The sequence below is a fragment of the Pan troglodytes genome, chromosome 7 (assembly GCF_028858775.2).
Source record: "Pan troglodytes isolate AG18354 chromosome 7, NHGRI_mPanTro3-v2.0_pri, whole genome shotgun sequence".
NCBI classification, from domain to species: Eukaryota; Metazoa; Chordata; class Mammalia; order Primates; family Hominidae; genus Pan; species Pan troglodytes.
Window position 1 is genome coordinate 20,137,563 of NC_072405.2, and position 22,065 is coordinate 20,159,627.

Sequence of the window (22,065 nt, forward strand, 5' to 3'; positions counted from 1 at the left end):
TTTTACACTTACTTTCAAGACTGGCCTAAAAATGTAAAATGTATTTGTTTTGACCTTGTTTCCAATGAAACAACTGTCCTAAACATTCATTTAGGATGGTTAGGGAAATTTGAACACTGGCTAAATACTAGAAGATATTTGTTTCAAAATAACCCAGATTGGTAATGAGATGATGGCAGCTGAGGCTGGTGATAGGCACAGAGGGCTTCATTATCAAATAGAAACAGGTGGAAAAAACAGAACTTTTCCATAATACAAATATAAGGTAAACACGAAAATGTATTGAGTGCATAAAAAGAATCTATGGTCTCACAGGCATTAGCTTATAATTTGAACATCAAAAATAAAAGTGACGGCCAGGTGCAGTGGCTGATGCCTGTTATCCCAGAACTTTGGGAGACGGAGGTGGGTGGATCACTTGAGCCCAGGAATTTGAGACCAGCCTGAGCAACATAGTGAGACCCCCATCTCTAAAATAAATAAATACAAATAAAAGTGACTAGAATTGATTATAGAACATCAACTCGATTTGAGTCTATAAAGATTACTGGTGGAGGGGGGCAATGGGGAGAAGGAGGTGAAAAGAGCCGGGCGCATTCCTCAGCCCCGGGCTCAAAACAAACAAGCCCAGTACAAACACATCCCATCCTCCTATCCCACCACATATCACCATATATCTCTTAAACTTCCCCCGGGCTCAAAACAAAGAAGCCCAGTACAAACACCACCAGGAAAGTCTCCGATAAGGGGACACATGAGGGGACAGCCGTTCAAAGTTTTACTGAAAGAGCGGGAACCAAAAGAATTCCTTTGTTCCCCTGTAACTTTCAGGCTATAAAAAGCAAACACTCGCATTGTTCAGGGCCCTCTTGTATGCTGTGGAATGGAGGGAACAGGTTCGAACTTGTAGTAAAGATCCTTGCCGCTTGGCTTTGACTCTGGACTCTGGTGGTCTTCTTTGGGGAACTAACGGTCTGGGCATAACAGAGGAAGAGAATATATTTGTGACCTAGATTATTTTCCTTAGTTTTGAGAGAATCTTCGGGTCTCCTGGGTCTTCTAGCCCAGTATTTATTTTTATTTTTTATTTATTTGTGTATTTATTTTTTTATTTTTTTAGATGGAGTCTCACTCTGCCACCAGACTTCAGTGCAGTGGTGCGATCTCGGGCCACTGCAACTTCCGCCTCCCAGGTTCAATCTATTCTCCTCTCTCAGCCCCCAAGTAGGTGGGACTACAGGTACCTGCCACTTCACCCAGATAATTTTTTTTTTTTTTTTTTTTTTTTTTTTTTGAGACAGAGTCTGGCTCTGCTGCCCAGGCTGGAGTGCAGTGGTGCAATCTCGGCTCACTGCAAGCTCCTCCGCGAGGTTCATGCCATTTTCCTCCCTCAGCCTCCCGAGTAGTTGGGACTACAGGCACCTGTCACCACGCCTGGCTAATTTTTTTGTGTTTTTAGTAAAGACAGGGTTTCATCGTGTTAGCCAGGATGGTCTCGATCTCCTGACCTCGTGATCTGCCCGCGTCGGACTCCCAAAGTGCTGGGAATACAGGCATGAGCCACTGTGCCCAGCCACACCCAGCTAATTTTTGTATTTTTTGTAGAGATGGTGTTTCACCATGTTGATCCAGGCTGGTCTCAAACTCCTTACCTCAGGTGATCCGCCGGCCTTGACATCCCAAAATACAAGGATTACAGGCATGAGTCACCACACCCTACCTATTTTCCTTAGTTTTCAGAGAACCTTTGTGTCTCCTGGGTGTTCTAGCCCAGTATATCTCAAACTTTGCTGCATCAAGGACCTTGTTGAAATGCAGGTTCTCATCTGGGAGGCTCAGTGGGCCAGCAAATCTGCACTGGTTTAGGAAGCTCACCCTGAGTACCAAGCTTCAGTGAGGATCAGGCAGACCCCTGCCTGCCAACCCCCTCTCAGCTGGGCTTAACTCTGGCTCTCTCCTGCCAGGGTTCCTCCCCTCAAAATAGGAGCTATTTTCAAAAAGTCTCTTGGAAAAAGCCCTGTTTTAAAATTGGGGTGCTCAGGATTGGCCATCTGCTCACCATGGGGTTTTAAGACCTTTGCCCATAACCCTGCAACCAACTTAGAACTGACATCTTTACTTTTGAAGGCCCCACTCCACACCATATTAAATTCATTAAAATCAACCTCCATTACAGGCATATCTCAGGCATCATGCCCTCAGAACGGAGTTGCAGCTGATCCCTTGACAGTGTTGGAAAGCATTAAACATGCATTCATTTCAGCCTTGCAGTTTGTACATTTAGGAGCCAATTGTCTTAGGTCTAAAGCATTCATGCCGAAGCATTGTTATGGGCCACAGACACTACGCTTCCCAGACTTAATGGCCTCTGCAATGCTCGTTCCTACTGGCCCAACCCTGGGTTCTGGCTGGCTAGCCCGCGCCACCTCACTGCTCCCCCATTCAAGTGTGCCTTAAATGTGTGGTTTCCAAACTCATCTACACTTTAGGGTCACCTGGGATTTTTTTTTTTAAATCTTCCAAAATCCAGGCCACACCCAAGAACAATTAAACCTCAACCTCTGGAATGGGACATAGCATCCGTTTTTTGTTTTGTTTTGTTTTTGAGACAGGGCCTCGCTCTGTTACCCAGGCTGGAGTGCAGTGGCACAATCATAGCTCACTACAGGCTCCATCTCCTGGGCTCAAGAAACCCTCCCACTTCAACCTCCACGGTAGCTGGGATCACAGGCGGGCACCACCACACCTGCCTAATTTTTAAAATTTTTATAGAGACAGTATCTCCCTATGTTTACCAGGCTAGTCTCAAACTCCTGGGCTCAAGCGATACTCCCGCCTCAGCGTCCCAAACTGCTGGGATTATAGGTATGAGCCACCATGGCCGGACATCAGCATCTGTATTTTTTGAAGCACAGACGAGTTTGGGAACTACCGCGCTAGACTGAGCTCGGATTCCTAGCCCTGTCTGACCATAGGATTCGGCTGGGCTACTTCTGAAAATAGAGCTCCCCAGGCTCCTTCCCAGGTGATTCTGATTCATTAGGTCTGGGGTGGACCCCGGAATGTACATTTTTTATGAGATCCCTCTGGGTGAATCTGGCTAAAGCCAGTTTGGGATCTGAGACCTTGGAGATCATTCCCCAGCTTCCCTCCTAACCCAGTTCCCGGCTTGGCCCACCTCACCCAGGCTGTGTCACGTCTGACTTCTCAGATTACACCGGAGAGGGAAGCCCCAGCCATCACAATGTGAGAACATTTTACAATGACCAGGATATGCCAAATACATTTTAAGACTCATTCAGGATTAGCGTTCACCTTAAACTTGACAGACTCAGAGAACGGGCTGGCCACGTGCTGTGCACAACCCTTAGTGCCCTTCTGTGACTAATATTTGGATAATTGATTGTTGGAAGCTCAGGAAGCCTCTCTCTCTCAGAGGGGTTGAAGTTAACTTCTTTATTTCTGAGGTAGGGAAGAAAATGAGGATGTTCTGCCTTTTGCTAGACTGAATACTGTCCTCCAAAAATTCACATTCACCAGGAATCCCAGAATGTGACCTTATTAGAAAATAGGGGCAGGGCATGGTGGCTCATGCTTGTAATCTTAACACTTTGGGAGGCTGAGGCAGGAGGATCACTTGAGGTCAGGAGTTCGAGACCAGCCTGGCTAGCATGGCAAACCCTGTCTCTATTAAAAACATAAAAATTAGCTAGGCATGGTGGCGTGCACCTGTAATCCCAGCTACTTCAGAGGCTGAGGCTGAAGAATCACTTGAACCCAGGAGGCAGAGTTGAAGTGAGCTGAGATTGTGTCACTGAACTCCAGCCTGGGCAACAGAGCAAGACTCCATCACAAAAAAAAAAAGAAAAGAAAAGAAAAGAAAATAGGGTCACTGCAGATCTAATTACAAATAGGTCATATTGGAATAGCGTGAACCTTAAATTGAGTAATAATGGCATCCTCATGGGAAGAGAAGAAGAGACAGAGACACACACGGGAGAAGGCCACATGAGAATGAAGGAAGAAAATGGAATGATGTGGCCACAAGCCAAGGAATGCCAGCAACCACCAGAAGCCAGAAGAGGCAAGGAAGGATTCATCCCTAGAGCCTTCAGAGGGAGCACGGCCCTGCCCGTTTCAGACATCAAGCTTCTGGAAGTGGAGAGAATGACTTTCTGTTGTCCTGAGCCACCCATTTGGGGAACTTTGTTAGAACAGTCACAGCCAGGTCATGTGCTCCTGGATGCATCTCAGGCATTAATAAGAACTGTCCTGGTCAGTCAGGGTTGCTCACCCCTGTAATCCCAACACTTTGGGAGGCTGAGGTGTGTAGATCACCTGAGGTCAGGAGTTCAAGACCAGCCTGACCAACATGGAGAAACCCCATCTCTACTAAAAATACAAAAATTAGCTAGGTGTGGTGTTGTGCACCTGTAATCCCAGCTACTTGGGAGGCTGAGGTAAGAGAATCACTTGAACCCTGGAGGCAGAGGTTGCAGTGAGCTGAGACTGCGCCATTGCCCTCCAGCCTGGGCAACAAGAGCAAAACTCCGTCCTCCCCCCAAAAATAATAAGTACTGTCTTGACTGTGGTCATCAAAAATATTTGATGAAGGGTTAGCTAGAAAGCCTGACCCTTTCACAGACGGACAGAAGGGCCAAAAGAAAATAGATTGTTTGCAGTGGGGTAAGAAGGATAAGAATCCTATGGGGGAAAAAAAAAAAAAAACCAACAGAGGGATTTGTTTAATGAGCGCTGGGGAGAGGCATTTGTTTTCTTGCTTAAAAAAGAAACACAGGTTGGGTGCGGTGGCTAAAGCCTTAATCCCAGCACTCTGGGAGGCCAAGGTGGGTGGATCACCTAAGGTCAGGAGTTCGAGACCAGCCTGGCCAACACTGTGAAACCCCATCTCTACTAAAATGACAAAAACAAAGAAAGAAAGAAATTAGCCAGGCATGGTGGCGAGCGCCTGCAATCCCAGCTACTCGGGTGGCTAAGGCAGAGAATCACTTGAACCTGGGAGGCAGAGGTTGCAGTAAGCCAAGATGGCATCATTGCACTCCAGCCTAGGCAACAAGAGCGAAACTCTGTCTCAACCAAAAAAGAAAGAAAGAAAGAAAGAAAACCATAGTTTTAAGTCCACTCAGTGGAGTTTAAAAATACATTCCCATTGCACAGTGCTTTTGGAATCTTTTCTAAACTTCTCTTGAACATGGTCTAATTTGATCTTCATAGCAACTCCCTGAGATGGATAGGGTAGGCCTTTCTGAACACCTATTTTCTAGTTTGCATTAAAAGAACGGAATTGGCTGGGACCAGTGCCTCATGCCTATAATTCCAACACTTTGTGATACAGAAGGGAAGTGCTCAGAAGGGAAGAATGTGGTCCCTTTAAATGATATGGAAGTGAGGAAGGGAAGTACTGGGTAGAGGAGGGTGTGGTCCCTAGCTAGGGCTCCTCCCCAGGGCCTGTGTCCATGGACCTAGGTGAGGACAGGCATTTTTGTTTTCCTGCCCAGATGTTGCATTTCCCAAGACCACCCTGGCTGCCACACCCCCATTCTGTGCCTATAAAAACCCTGACACCCTAGCAGGCAGACACACAGGCAGCTGGACTTCGAGAGGAGCACATCACCGGAGGAACACAAGGGTGCTGGACGTCAAGAGGAACGCACCAATGGGCACCGACACACCGCAGGCCACTAACTGCAGAACAACGCAGAGTTTGGCTGGGACGTTCGGAGAAGAGTCCGGCCACTCACCCAACTCCAGAGGTAAACCATCTCCCTTCTGGCTCCCCCATCTGCTGAGAGATACTTCCACTCAATAAAACCTTGCACTCTCAAGCCTGTAATCCCAGCACTTTGGGAGGCTGAGGTGGGCAGATCACGAGGTCAGGAGATCCAGACCATCCTGGCTAACACAGTGAAACCCCATCTCTACTAAAAATACAAAAAAATTAGCCAGGCTTGGTGGTGGGTGCCTGTAGTCCCAGCTACTTGGGAGGCTGAGACAGAAGAATGGCGTGAACCCAGGAGTCGGAGCTTGCAGTGAGCTGAGATCGCACCACTTCCGGTACACCAAGGCAAGAACCCCGGGACAAAGAGAGCCCTCTCTCCTTGCAATAAGGCGGGGGTCTAATTGAGCCGACTAACAGAAGCTACCTACAGACGGCTAAACTAAAACAGCACCCTGTAACACACGCCCACTGGGGCTTCAACTATAAACATTCACCCCTGGACACTGCCAGGAGTCTCCCTGCCTGTCTGCATGCTCTCCTAGAGGTTTGAGCAGTGGGGCACTGAAAAATTAACGACACCCGCATCGCATGCCCTTCGAGGGGGACAACAGAACTTTTCCCATTTCATCTGAGAGGCCAAGGCAGGAGGATCGCTTGAGCCCATGAGTTTGAGACCAGCCTACACAACATAGCAAGACACCATCTCTACAAAAAAAAAATAAGTAAACCAAAAAAAAAAAAGCATTAAAAATTAGCCAGCTGTGGTGGCACACACCTGTAGTCTCAGCTACTCAGGAGGCTGATGTGGAAGGATTGAGTGAGCCCAGGAGATTGAGGCTGCAGTGAGCCAAGATTGAACCACTGCACTCCAGCCTGGGCGACAGAGTGACACGCTGTTTCGATAACAACAAAAAGAATGGAACAAAATAACTTCTCAAATAGCTAGCAGAGGCAGATCTGGTTCTCAAATGCAGGTTTTCCAGGTATCAATTCTTGTTTCTAGCAGTATTATGGAGAAACATGATCACTAATACATGAAGGAGAGGAGGTTTCAAGTTCTGATGAAAAGATGGTAAAGAGAGGAAATTGTTGACTAGGAGTGACTAGGAATAGGAAGAAAACGCATGACACTACTTAGAGGAAAGAAGAAAAATAAGCATAGAGGTGACTGAGCAGACAGAAAGGACTTGGAAGAAGCGTGTTTGGCCCTGTCTCTAAATTTTTTCCCTTGCATTACTAACTTCCCTGATGACTTTGATGAATCTTCTCTTCCAGGGTACCTAGTGTTCTCTTTCTGTCCACTTCTCCTTTCCCAGGGCCCATACAGTCTGGGAAAGCATGCTCTGCAGGCTTCTCATATCTTTCCTTCCTTAATCCGCCCCTAGCATCTCTACATAACCCATATACACCTGGAGTTCCACATGTCCCAGTCTTTGCACTGCAGTGAATTCAAAGAATGGTAGACTCTAGCTGGGCGCAGGGGCTCACACCTGTAATTCCAGCACTTTGGGAGGCTGAGGCAGGTGGATCACTTGAGCCCAGGAGTTCAAGACCAGGCCTGGCCAACATGGTGAAACCCCATCTCTACTAAAAATACAAAAATTAGCTGGGCTTGGTGGTACATGCCCAGTAGTCCCAGCTTCTGGGGAGGCTGAGGCAGAGGTTGCAGTGAGCTGAGATCGTGCCACTGCACTCCAGCAGACTGGGCAACAGAGCCCAGTCTCAAAAAAAAACACAAAGACAAAACTAAACAAAAAAAAAAACAAAAAACAAAAAATGCGCACACACAAAAAAACAAAGGTAGACTCCAATAGGAAAAATTCACTCAAAAGCAACTCAAATAATTATTCAGTGAACCCAGTTCTATCTCAGTTCTTTATTATATATATAAACTTATTCTGTCCAGATTCCCTAGTTTTCTTTTTCTTATCTTTTTTGTTTTGAGACAGGACCTCACTCTGTCACCCAGGCTGGAGTATAGTGGCACAATCATGGCTCACTGCAGCCTCAACCTCCTGGGCTGAAGTAGTTTCCCACCTCAGCCTCCCAAGTAACTGCGACTACAGGTGCATGCCACCATGCTCAGCACCTTTTTGCATTTTTTCTAGAAACGGGGTCTCACTATGTGGGCCAGGCTGGTCTTGAACTCCTGGACTCAAGAAGTCCACCTGCCTCAACCTCCCAAAGTGCCAAGATTACAAGCATGAGCCACTGCATCTGGCTGATTCCTTAGTTTTCTTTTTCTCTTTGCCCATTGCCTGGATTCCATAAGCAGAAGGAAAACCCAGGGGCTGACTTTGTAGGCAAGACTCTTTCCTCTTTAAAACGTAAATTGGCTCAAGTGGTACCAAAACTGAAACATGTTTATAACTTAACATCTTTTCTTCCTACCCCTTCAATCTCTTGAGCAATGAGAAAAGGCACTGGGCTCTTTATTTGTGTAGGGAAAAGAAAGAGAGATCAGACTGTCACTGTATCTATGTAGAAAGGGAAGACATAAGAGACTCCATTTTGAAAAAGATCTATACTTTAAACAATTGCTTTGCAGAGATATTGTTCATTTGTAGCTTTGCCCCAGACACTTTGCCCCAACCACTTTGACCCAACTTGGAGTTCACAAAAACATGTGTTGTATAAAATCAAGGTTTAAGGGATCTAGGGCTGTGCAGGACGTGCCTTGTTAACCAAATGTTTACAAGCAGTATACTTGGTAAAAGTCATTGCCATTCTCTAGTCTCAATAAACCAGGGGCACAATACACTGTGGAAAGCCGCAGGGACCTCTGCCCTTGAAAGCAGGGTATTGTTCAAGGTTTCTCCCCATGTGATAATCTGAAATATGGCCTCGTGGGATGAGAAAGACCTGACTGTCCCCCAGCCCGATACCCATAAAAGGTCTGTGGTGAGGTGAGTTAGGAAAAGAGGAAAGCCTCTTGCAGTTGAGATGGAGGAAGGCCACTGTCTCCTGCCTGCCCGTGGGAACTCAAAGTCTCGGTGTAAAACCCGATTGTACATTTGTTCAACTCTGAGATAGGAGAAAAGCTGCCCAGTGATGGGAGGCGAGACATGTTTGCAGTAATGCTGCCTTGTTATTCTTTACTCCACTGAGATGTTTGGGTGGAGAGAAACATAAATCTGGCTTATGTACATGTCCAGTCATAGTACCTTCCCTTAAACTTAATTATGATATAGATTCTTTTGCTCACATGCTTTTTGTTGACCTCCTTATTATCACCCTGTTCTCCTAGTATATTCCTTTTTGCTGAAATAATGAAAATCATAATCAATAAAAACTGAGGGAACTCTGAGGCCGATGCCTGTGCATGTCCTTGGTGTGCTTAGTGCCGGTCCCCTGGACCCACTGCTGTTTCTCTATACTTTGTCTCTGTGTCTTATTTCTTTTCTCCGTCTCTCATCCCACCTGACTAGAAATACCCTCAGGTGTGGAGGGGCAGACCACCCCTTCATCTGGAGCCCAGCGTGGGGCCCTTCTCTAGGGTGAAGGTACGCTAAGAACGTGAGCATTGAGGACAGCGGACGAGAGATTCCCGAGTACGTCCACAGTCAGCCTTGCGGTTAGCTTGTGCGCTGGGAGGAATCCAGGGTAACAATGGGGCAAACTGAAAGTAAATATGCTTCTTATCTCAGCTTCATTAAAATTCTCTTAAGAAGAGGTAGAGTTAAAGCTTCTACAGAAAATCTAGTTACGCTATTTCAAACAATAGAACAATTCCACCCATGGTTTCCAGAAAAGGGAACTTTAGATTTGAAAGATTGGGAAAAAATTGGCAAAGAACTAAAACAAGCAATTAGGGAAGGTAAAATCATCCCACTTACAGTATGGAATGATTGGGCCACTATTAAAGCAACTTTAGAACCATTTCAAATAGAAGAAGATAGCGTTTCAGTCTTTGATGCCCCTGAAAGCTGTGTAATAGATTGTGAAGAAGAGGCAGAAACAGAGTTTAAGAAAGGAATGGAAAGTTCACATTGTAAAAATGCAGTAGAGCCTGTACTGGCTTGGTCAATGCAGAATGTTGACTATAATCAATTACAGGAGGTAATATATCCTGAATCATCAAAATTGGGGGAAGGAGGTCCAGAATTATTTGGGCCATCAGAGTTTAGACCACGATGGCCACCAACTCTTTCTCCCGCGGTTCAGATGCCTGTGATGTCACAATCTCAAATGCCAATCCAGGCACAGTATCCGCAATACCAGCCAGTAGAAAATAAAACCCGACCATCGGTAGTTTATCACCACCAGCCGCCAGCCGAATTTCACTATCCGCCGTCTCCAGAGGTTCAGTATGGATCTCAGGCAGTGCGTCCTGTGCCAAACAGCAAGGCACTATATCAACAACCCACGGCGATGGCGTTTGATCTTACAGTACCACCTAGTGGACAAGAATGTGCACTGCATGAGACCACTGCTACAACCAGAAAACAGAGAGATCTTGAGGCATGGCAATATCCGGTAATGTTACAACCGATGACGGCCGGGAAAGGGAGTCACGCAGGAGCGTCTGTCTGAACTGAGACTAGATATGAATCTCTCACCATAAAAATTTTAAAAGATATGAAGGAAGGAGTTAAACAATATGGACTTAACTCTCCTTATATGAGAACATTATTAGATTCCATTGCTCGTGGAAATAGACTTATTCCTTATGATTGGGAAATTTTGGCTAAATCTTCCCTTTCACCCTCTCCGTAACTACAGTTTAAAACCTGGTGGATTGATGGGGTACAAGAACAGGTACGAAAAAATCAGGCTACTAATCCTGTTGCTTATATAGACGCAGACCAATTGCTAGGAACAGGTCCAAACTGGGGCACTATTAACCAACAATCAGTAATGAAAATGAGGCTATTGAACAACTAAGGGCTATTTGCCTCAGGGCCTGGGAAAAGATTCAGGACCCAGGAACCTCATGCCCTTCTTTTAGTTTAATCAGACAAGGCTCTAAAGAGCCATATCCAGACTTTGTGGCAAGGTTGCAAGATGCAGCTCAAAAATCCATTGCATGTAACGCCTGAAAAGTTATTGTAGAAATAATGGCTTATCCAAACGCAAATCCAGAGTGTCAATCAGCCATAAAGCTATTAAGAGGAAAGGTTTCAGCAGGAGTTGATGTAATTACAGAATATATGAAGGCTTGTGATGGGACTGGAGGAGCTATGCATAAGGCAATGCTATTGGCTCAAGCAATTACAGGGGTTGCTTTAGGAGGACAAGTTAAAACATTTGGGGGAAAATGTTATAATTGTGGTCAAATCGGTCATCTAAAAAAGAATTGCCCAGGCTTAAATAAACAGAGCAAAAAAAAAAAAAAAAAAAAAAAAAAAAAAAAAAAAAGAGCCACCTGGCCTGTGTCCAAGATGTGGAAAAGGAAAACATCGGGCTAAGGCATGTCGTTCTAAATTTGATAAAAATGGACAACCCTTGTCGGGAAACGGCAAGAGGGGCCAGCCCCAGGCCCCGCAACAAAGTGGGGCATTCCCGATTCAGCCATTTGTTCCTCAGGGTTTTCAGGGACAACCCCCAGAGTAAATACCACCATTTCAGGGAATCAGCCAATTAGAATACGACAATTATCCCCTGCCACAGCAGGCAGTGCTGAAGTAGATTTATGTTCTACTCAAATGATTTCTTTACTCCGTGGAGAGCCCACGCAAAAGATTCCTAAAGGGGTATATGGCCTGCTGCCACAAGGGATGGTAGGCCTTATTTTAGGAAGATCTAGTCTAAATTTGAAAGGAGTTCAAATTCATACTGGGGTAATTGACTCAGATTATAAAGGGGAAATTCAGTTAGTGATCAGCTCTACCGTTCCCTGGAGTGCCAATCCAGGTGATAGAATTGCTCAATTACTGCTCTTGCCTTATATTAAAATTGGGGATAGCAAAACAGAAAGAACAGGAGGGTTTGGAAGTACCAACACTGCTGGAAAAGCTGTTTATTGGGCTAGTCAGCTCTCAGAGAATAGACCTGTGTGTACAGTTACTATTCAGGGAAAACAGTTTGAAGGATTAGTGGATACTGGGGCTGATGTTTCTATCATTGCCTTAAATCAATGGCCAAAAAATTGGCCTAAACAAAAGCCTTTTACAGGACTTGTTGGTGTGGGCACTGCCTCAGAAGTGTATCAAAGTGCCAGGATTTTACATTGTCTAGGACCTGATAATTAAGAGAGTACATTTCAGCCTATGATTACTTCTATTCCAATTAATTTATGGGGCCGAGACTTATTCGAACAGTGGCATGCAGAGATTACTATTCCAATCTCTCTATACAGCCCCACGAGTCAAAAAATCATGACTAAAATGGGATATCTCCCTGGCAAAGGACTAGGGAAAAATGGAGAAGGCATTAAAGTTCCATTTGAGGCTAAGGGAAATCCAGAAAGAAAAGGACTAGGATATCCTTTTTAGGGGTGGCCACTGTAGAGCCTCCAAAACCCATTTCATTAACTTGGAAAACAGAAAAGCCTGTATGGGTAAATCAGTGGCCACTACCAAAACAAAAGCTGGAGGCCTTACACTTATTGGCAAAATAACAATTAGAAAAGGGACATATTGAGCATTCATTTTCGCCTTGGAATTCTCCTATGTTTGTAATTCAGAAAAAATCAGGCAGATGGCACATGCTAACTGATTTAAGAGCCGTTAATGCAGTAATTAAACCCATGGGGTCTCTCCAACCTGGGCTGCCCTCTCCAGCCATGATCCCTGAAGATTGGCCTTTAATTATAATTGATCTGAAGGATTGCTTTTTTACCATTCCTCTGGCAAAACAGGATTTTGAAAAATTGGCTTTCACTTTACCAGACATAAATAATAAAGAACCAGCCACTAGATTTCAGTGGAAAGTGTTGCCTCAGGGAATGCTTAATAGTCCAATTATTTGTCAGACTTTTGTAGCTCAAGTTCTTCAACCAGTTAGAGACAAGTTTTCAGACTGTTATGTCATTCATTATGTTGATGATATTTTGTGTGCTGCAGAAACAAGAGACAAATTAATTCACTGTTACACATTTCTGCAGACAGAGGTTGCAAACGCAGGCCTGACAATAGCATCTGATAAGATTCAGACCTCCACTCCTTTTCATTATTTGGGAATGCAGGTAGAGGAGAGAAAAATTGAACCACAAAAAGTAGAAATAAGAAAAGACACATTAAGAACATTAAATGACTTCCAAAATTGCTAGGAGATATTAATTGGATTCAGCCAACTCTAGGCATCCCTACTTATGCCATGTCAAATTTGTTCTCTATCTTAAGAGGGGATCCAGACTTAAATAGTAAAAGAATATTAACTCCAGAGGCAACTAAAGAAATAGAATTAGTTGAAGAAAAATTTCAGTCAGCAAAAGTAAATAGAAATAGAATAGATCACTTAGCCCCACTCCAACTTTTAATTTTTGCTACTGCACATTCTCCAACAGGCATTATTGTTCAAAATACAGATCTTGTGGAGTGGTCATTCCTTCCTCACAGTACAGTTAAGACTTTTGCATTGTACTTAGATCAAATGGCTACATTAATTGGTCAGGCAAGACTATGAATAGTAAAATTGTGTGGAAATGACCCAGATAAAAATCATTGTTTCTTTAAACAAGGAACAGGTTACACAAGTCTTTATCAATTCTGGTGCAGGGCAGATTGGTCTTGCTGATTTTGTGGGAATTATTGATAATCATTACCCAAAAGCAAAAATCTTCCAGTTTTTGAAATTGACAACTTGGATTTTACCTAAAATTACAGAGAAAAACCTCTATAAAATGCTCTGACGGTGTTTACTGATGGTTCCAGCAATGGAAAAGTGGCTTACACTGGGCCAAAAGAACAAGTCATTGAAACTCAATATCACTCAGCTCAAAGAACAGAATTGGTTGCTGTCATTTCAGTGTTACAAGATTTTAATCAGCCTATTAACATTGTTTCAGATTCTGCATATGTAGTACAGGCTACAAAGGATGTTGAGACAGCCCTAATCAAATATAGTATGGATGATCAGTTAAATCAGCTGTTTAAATTGTTACAACAAGCTAAGAAAAAGAAATTTCCCATTTTATATTGCTCACATCCGAGCACATACTAATTTACCAGGGCCTTTAACTAAGGCAAATCAACAAGCTGACTTGCTAGTATCATCTGCCTTCATGGAAGCACAAGAACTTCAGGCCCTGACTCATGTAAATGCAACAGGATTAAAAAACAAATTTGATATCACATGGAAACAACCAAAAAATGTTGTACAACATTGTGCTCAGTGTCAAGTCTTACACCTGCCCGCTCAAGAGGCAGCAGTTAATCCTAGAGGTTTGTGTCCTGATGCATTATGGCAAATGGACGTCACACATGTACCTTCATTTGGAAAATTGTCATTTGTCCATGCGACAGTTGATACTTATTCACATTTCATATGGGCAACCTGCCAGACAGGAGAAAGTACTTCCCATGTTAAAAGACATTTATTATCTTGTTTTGCAGTCATGGGATTTCCAGAAAAAATTGAAACAGATAATGGGTCAGGATACTGTAGTAAAGCATTTCGAAAATCCTTAAATCAGTGGAAAATTACACATACAACAGGAATCCCTAATTTCCAAGGACAGGCCATAATTGAAAGAACTAATAGAACACTCAAAGCTCAATTGGTTAAACAAAAAAAGGAAAAAGTAAGGAGTATAACACTCCCCAGATGCAACTTAATCTAGCACTCTATACTTTAAATTTTTTAAATATATATAGAAATCAGACCACTACTTCTGCAGAACAACATTTTACTGGTAAAAAAGAACAGCCCACATGAGGGAAAACTGATTTGGTGGAAAGACAACAAAAATAAAACATGGGAAATAGGTAAGGTGATAACATGGGGGGGAGGTTTTGCTTGTGTTTCACCAGGAGAAAATCAGCTTCCTCTTTGGGTACCCACTAGACATTTGAAGTTCTACAATGAACCCATCAGAGGTGCAAGGGAAGGCTCCTCCGCAGAGACAGAGAACACGCAATCGAACATCATCGACTCGCAGGGTGAACAAAATGGTGATATCAGAAGAACAGATGAAGTTGCCATCCACCAAGAAAGTGGGGCCGCCGACCTGGGCCCAGCTAAAGAAGCTCACACAGTTAGCTGAAAAAAGCCTGGAAAACACAAGGGTAACACAAACTCCAGAGAATATGCTGCTTGCAGCTTTAATGATTGTATCAACGGTGGTAAGTCTCCCTATGTCTTCAGGAGCGGCTACAGCTAACTATACTTACTGGGCCTATGTGCCTTTCCCACCCTTAATTCGAGCAGTCACTTGGATAGATAATCCTATTGAAGTATATGTTAATAACAGTGCATGGGTACCAGGCCCCACAGATGACCGTGGCCCTGCCCAACCTGAAGAAGAAGGAATGATGATAAACATTTCCATTGGGTATCATTATCCTCCTATTTGCCTGGGAAAAGCACCAGGATGCTTAATGCCTACAAACCAAAATTGGTTGGTAGAAGTACCTACTGTCAGGGACACCAGTAAATTTACTTATCGTATGATAAGTGGAATGTCACTCGGGTCACAAATGAATAATTTACAGAATTCTTCCTATCAAAGATCATTAAAATTTAGGCCTAAAGGGAAACCATGCCCCAAGGAAATTCCAAAAGAATCAAAAGACCCAGAAGTCTTAGTTTGGGAAGAATGTGTGGCTGATACTGCAGTGGTACTACAAAACAATAAATTTGGAACTATTATAGACTAGGCCCCTCGAGGCCAATTATATGATGACTGTATGGGCCAGATCCACTCATGTTCACAGGCTCCATCTGTCTGGCCCACTAATCCGGCCTATGATAGTGATTTAACTAAAAGGCTAGACCAGGTTTATAGAAGGCTAGAATCACCCTATCCATGGAAATGGGGTGAAAAGAGGATTTCATCACCCTGACCAAAGTTAGTTAGTCCTGTTGTTGGTCCTGAACACCCAGAATTATGGAAGCTCACTGTGGCCTCGTACAACATTAGAATTTGGTCTGGTAATCAAGTTATGGGAACAAGAAGTCATAAGCCATATTATACTATTAACCTAAATTACAATCTGAAAATTCCTTTGCAAAGTTGTGTAAAACCCCCTTATATGCTAGTTGTAGGAAACATAGCTATTAAGCCAGATTCCCAAACTACAACCAGTGAAAACTGTAGATTGTTTACTTGCATTGATTCAACTTTTGATTGGCAGAATGGTATTCTGTTAGTAAGGGCAAGAAAAGGCGTGTGGATCCCTGTGTCCAAGGATCGACCGTGGGAGGCTTCTCCATCTGTACATATGTTAAGTATTAAAAGGAGTTCTAACTAGATCTAAAAGATTCATTTTTACTTTCATTGCAGTGATTATGGGTCTTATTGCAGTCACAGCTACTGCTGCGCCTGCTGGAATTGCTTTACACTCCTCTGTTCAAACTGCAGAATGTGTGAATAATTGGCAAAACAATTCCTCAAAATTGTGGAATTGTGAGACTCAAACAGATCAAAAATTGGCAAATCAAATTAATGATCTTAGACAAACTGTTATTTGGATGGGAGATAGGCTCATGAGCTTGGAATATCTTTTTCAGTTACAGTGTGACTGGAATACGTCAGATTTTTGTATTACACCTCGAGCTTATAATGAATCTGAACATCACTGGGACATGGTTAGACGTCATCTACAAGGAAGAGAAGATAATCTTACCTTACACATTTCTAAATTGAAAGAACAAATTTTTGAAACATCAAAAGCCCAGTTAAATCTGGTGTCAGAAATGGAGGCAATGGTAAAAGCTGTTGATAGCCTCACAAATCTTAACCCTGTCACTTGGGTTAAAACCACTGGAAATTCCACTATTGCAAATTTTGTATTAATTCTTGTATGTCTGTCCTCTCTATTGTTAGTCTACAGGTGTATCCAGCAGCTCCGGAGAGACAGTGACCAGCGAGAAGGGGCCATGATGACCATGGCGGTTTTGTCAAAAAGAAAAGGGGAAATGTAGGGAAAAGAGAGAGATCAGGTTGTCACTGTGTCTATGTAGAAAGGGAAGACATAAGAGACTCCATTTTGAAAAAGACCTGTACTTTAACAATTGCTTTGCTGAGACGTTGTTCATTTGTATCTTTGCCCCAGCCACTTTGATCCAACTTGGAGTTCACAAAAACATGTGTTGTATAAAATCGAGGTTTAAGGGATCTAGAGCTGTGCAGGACGTGCCTTGTTAATCAAATGTTTACCAGCAGTATACTTGGTAAAAGTCATTGCCATTCTCTAGTCTCAATAAACCAGGGGCACAATGCACCGGGGAAAGCCGCAGGGACCTCTGCCCTTGAAAGCAGGGCATTGTCCAAGGTTTCTCCCCATGTGATAGTCTGAAATATGGCCTCGTGGGATGAGAAAGACCTGACTGTCCCCCAGCCTGACACCCGTAATGGGTCTGTGCTGAGGTGGATTAGTAAAAGAGGAAAGCCTCTTGCAGTTGAGATGGAGGAAGGCCACTGTCTCCTGCTTCCCCTGGGAACTGAATGTCTTGGTGTAAAACCTGATTGTACATTTGTTCACCTCTGAGCTAGGAGAAAAGCTGCCCTGTGGCGGGAGGTGAGACATGTTTGCAGTAATGCTGCCTTGTTATTCTTTACTCCACTGAGATGTTTGGGTGGAGAGAAACATAAATCTGGCCTACGTGTACGTCCAGTCATAGTACCTTCCCTTGAACTTAATTATGATATAGATTCCTTTGCTCACATGTTTTTTGTTGACCTTCTCCTTATTATCACCCTGCTCTCCTATTACATTCCTTTTTGCTGAAATAATGAAAATCATAATCAATAAAAACTGAGAGAACTCGGAGGCCAGTGCCCGTGCAGGTCCTGGTGTGCTGAGTGCCAGTCCCCTGGACCCTCTGTTGTTTCCCTATACTTTGTCTCTGTGTCTTATTTCTTTTCTCCGTCTCTCATCCCACCCGACTAGAAATACCCACAGGTGTGGAGGGGCAGGCCACCCCTTCAATTGGGTGACACATAGCCTGTGGCCTCAAAGAACACTGACACCCCGGTAACATCCATTCGAAGAGCTTCTCCGTACCTCCCCTCCTTTATCCCCAAGGTCTCTGGGTCAGAGATCACTGAGTCATTCACAACATGATGTTTAACACCGAGATGCTCTGGAATTGCTCCGTCAAGACGACTCAGAAGAAGACCCAGTGCTGAGACAATCGTGTTCTCTCTCTCTCTGGATCACCACCCAGAGACAAGGACTGCCAGAGACCCTGGCTTCCCCGGCTGCTGCCTCCCATTCCTGCGCCTGTGGGATGAGAGTTCAAAGCTGTGTGATCTTGACCAAGTTACTTACCCTCTCTAAGCATGTTTCCCTAAATGTGAAATAGGATGATGGTGATGTGTTTATTTCACAGATTTGATAGGAGGATTAAATGAGAGATGCATCAAAAGCAGTGGGCACAGGGTCAATGCTCAGTGAGCTTTCTCTTTTCTTATCAATAGACAGGTCTCCATGAGGACAGAGACTGGCTTCATCTCGACTGTAGCCTCAGGGCTGGCCACTGTGTCTGCACCCAGCAGGACTTCAGTCAATATCTGTTTAGACACTAACCACAGACTTAGGCATAAAAGCCCTTTGGAAGAAAGTTGACCATTTCATGCACCTTCAGACTATGAAGAGCAATGATGACAACTTTAGCTCGAGAGGGTCTCAGTGCCCATTCATCACCACTATGAAAAGGCAGAAACCAGAGCTGTGTGTTTAACTCCCAGCCCCAAAACCTGTTGGCTTTGCTTTATCACTATGAGCTTCCAATGCCATCCCTTTAGAATGGGACCTCTCTCTTCTTCCCCAAGGCACCAGCCTTCACCCCAGACCTCTCCTTATTAGCTGGTTCCTCCTGTCTGTACTCTGAGCCCATGCTGTGCTAGTCAGATAGCAACATGGGAGAATACAGCAGCCCAGAATGCAGGCTGCAGAGTTAGATCCCCAGAACAGGATCTCAGCCGGCTCCATCCTTCCTCAGCTGGGCGACTGTGGCTATTGGCTTCCTCTCTGTGCCTCAGTTGCTCCATCTGTGAAATGACGATTGTCATAGTCCCTGCTTCAAAGAGTCACTGGGAGGATTAACTGAGAAAATGCAGGGAAGGTGCTTGGAACTAAATGCTCAAAAAAAGTCCATCTGGCCAGGCACGGTGTCTCACGCCTGTAATCCCAGCACTTCAGGAGACCGAGGCAGGTGGATCACTTGAGGTCAGCAATTCAAGACCAGCCTGGTCAACATGGCAAAACCCCGACTCTACTAAAAATACAAAAATTAGCCAGGCATGGTGGCAGGCACCTGTAATCCCAACTACTTGGGAGGCTGAGGCATGAGAATCTCTTGAACCTGGGAGGCAGAGGTTGCAGTGAGCCGAGATGGTGCCACTGCACTCCAGCATGGGCAAGAAGAGCAAAACTCTGTCTCAAAAAAGAAAAAAAGTCCATCATTCTTATTAATGGAGGACAAGTCATCTCAGTGCCTCTTTGGCTGATCAGTACCCTCAAAGCTAGTGTTATCCAATAGACCAGAGGTCCCCATCCCCCAGACCACAGACCAGTAGCGGTCTGTGGCCTGTTAAGAACTGGGCTGCACAGAAGGAGGTGAGCAGTGAGCTAATGAGTGAAACTTCATCTGTATTTACAGCTGCTCCTCACCGCTAGCGTTACCACCTGAGCTCTGTCTCCTGTCAGATCAGCAGTGGCATTAGATTCTGATAGGAGCACCAATCCTATTGTGATCTGCATGTGCAAGGGATCTAGGTTGTGTGCTCCTTATGAGAATCTAACCCCTGATGATCTGTCACTGTCTCCCACCACCCGGAGATGGGATTATCTAGTTGCAGGAAAACAAGCTCAGGGCTCCCACTGATTCTACATTATGGTGAGTTGTATAATGATTTCATTATATACTATAATGTTCTTAACAATAGAAATAAAGTATACAATAAATGTAATGCACTTGAATCATACTGAAACTTCCCCCCAAAAATACATGGAAACTGGTCCTTGGTGATAAAAAAAATTGGGGAGCACTGCAATAGACTATTCAGTCACGGTCCAATCAAACATTCTGCAATGGCGGGCTTGCTCTACTCTGCAATGTCCAACATGGGAGCTGCTAGCCACCCACATGGGCTGTTGAGCCCTTGAAATGTGGCTGGTGAGAATGAAGAACTGAATTTTCAATTTTCTCTTAACTAATTTTTTTTTTTTTTTTTTTTTTGAGACAGAGTCTCACTCTATCCTCCAGGCTGGAGTGCAGTGGTGCAATCTCGTCTCACTGCAACCTCCATCTCCCGGGTTCAAGCAATTCTCCTGCCTGAGCCTCCTGAGTAGCCAGGATTACAGGAACCCGCCATCATGCCCGGCTAATTTTTGTATTTTTGTAGAGACGAGATTTCACCATGTTGGCCAGGCTGATCTTGAACGCCTGACCTCAGGTGATCTGCCCAACTTGGCCTCCCAAACTGCTGGGATTACAGGTGTGTCACCATCCCCGCCCTTAATTCATTTCTAAATCACAAAATCTAAACAACAAGTGGCTAGGAGCTACCATAGTGTACAAGGCAGCTGTAGAATCACAGGAAATTGTCAATGACCCTGTCCTGCTTCAAGTTGACTTTTCCCCCTCATGGTGACACTCTAGATTCTTTCCTCTCACATTTTTTAGACTTTCAGGATTAGACCATGAAAATAAGTTCTGTCCTTCCAAGAAAATAACGTTCATTACACTTACTGTATACCAGGCTGATTTCAGGGCTTTACAGGTATTAATTTACAACAACTCTGAGGCAGGAGCTGTGATTATGCCCATTTAACAGATGACAAAACTGAGGCACAAAGCAGTGCTGGAACTTCTCAAAGTCACACAGGTAGCAGGAGGCAGAGCTCGGATTTGAACTCACTTTGGGTTCAGCAACTCACAGCTCTCATCTATGACATAATATTACTTCTGTGGTCAAAACACTGAGACCTGGATTTCACAGGAATCTTGTGCTTGCCTGGCTGCTAGGGAGGTTTTCCTCATCTTCCTTATCTCACGGTTCAAAACCCAGGGCCTCCATGCTCTTGCTATGGTGGCCGTTCACTGGCAGGAGGCTTCTGGGAAAGTTCTTCTTTTCTGTCATTTTTCTTATTCCTGTTTTTTTTGTCTCATTGGTGTTTATCTGCAGAACTTTGTTTCCTTCTGCTCAATTCATAATCAGAGTGCTTTTCCTCCTGGCTCAATTCATAAGTATTTGTGCAAAAAGAGGTTGGCGCAGAGCCAGGTGACTGACGACACCCGGCTCGTCTGGCAAGTGGATATCAAATTGTTGTATCTCATTCTGCCATTCACAGCTCCTGCTATGGGGCTGGGTCATCTGCCAGCTCTCCAAGGAGCTGGCGGGAAACCGCTGCAATCAGAGCGAACCCACGGCCCGGGTGAGCTCGCCTCCGCACAGCACTCCAGCTGGCCCCCAGTGCCTTTTGGGGACACATCTCCATTGCCAGGCAGGGCTGTGGGAGGGCCGCCTGCCTCCTGTCCATCACAGGGAAAACCTACCCTTATCCCGCGTCCCTTCCAGGCAGCCTGTGTGGAGATTGCTGCGTTCACCTTTAATATGGCTAAAATGTTTTCCTTTAAAGACAACAATGCTGCCAGAACCCATCAAGACACCCAGGAACTGATGTGCCTTGGCAGATGATGCTGGAAAGATGGGATTCCCGGCAGCCTTTGCATCTGTTGCTCACAGCCCACGAGCATCTCCACCGTCCAGCAGGTCAGGGCACGGTCTCTCTCTCTCTCTCTCTCTCTCACGGTCTCTCTCACGGTCTCTCTCACGGTCTCTCTCACAGTCTGTCTCTCTGACGGTCAGGGCAGAAAGAGAGAGAGTCCATCTGGAGCAGACTCGGATTTTTTTTTTTTTTCACAGTCATCTCTTCTTGTTTCCTCACAGGTCACATACAAATTCAGGGAGAGTTAGTATGAAGCACACAATGGAAATCTGGGCTCCAACATCTGCAAACTGATGCTTTATGGACTTCAGTTGGCCATATTGGTTCCAACAATTTCAGCCAATGTTTAAAAAACTTATAGCAGTTAAAATTTTAGTGTTTCAACAAGCCATTTCCTATCTTTCATTCTGAAGATCGATTTTTTAAGTCTTTTTTTTTTTAACAGTATAGGGGGTACAAATTCAGCTTCTGTCCAATGAAATACAGAAAAGGATATCACTTTTGTATTAGTTCAGGCTGCTATACCAAAGAACCATAGATAGGCAG

General features: G+C 44.4%; 1 protein-coding gene across 15 annotated transcripts in view; it reads right to left on the bottom strand.

Annotated features, from left to right (window-relative positions):
* The window catches only part of LOC112207929 (putative glycosyltransferase ALG1L2), a 205,815-nt gene that overhangs the window by 91,936 nt on the left and 91,814 nt on the right, over positions 1-22,065 (bottom strand). The window lies entirely within an intron of this gene.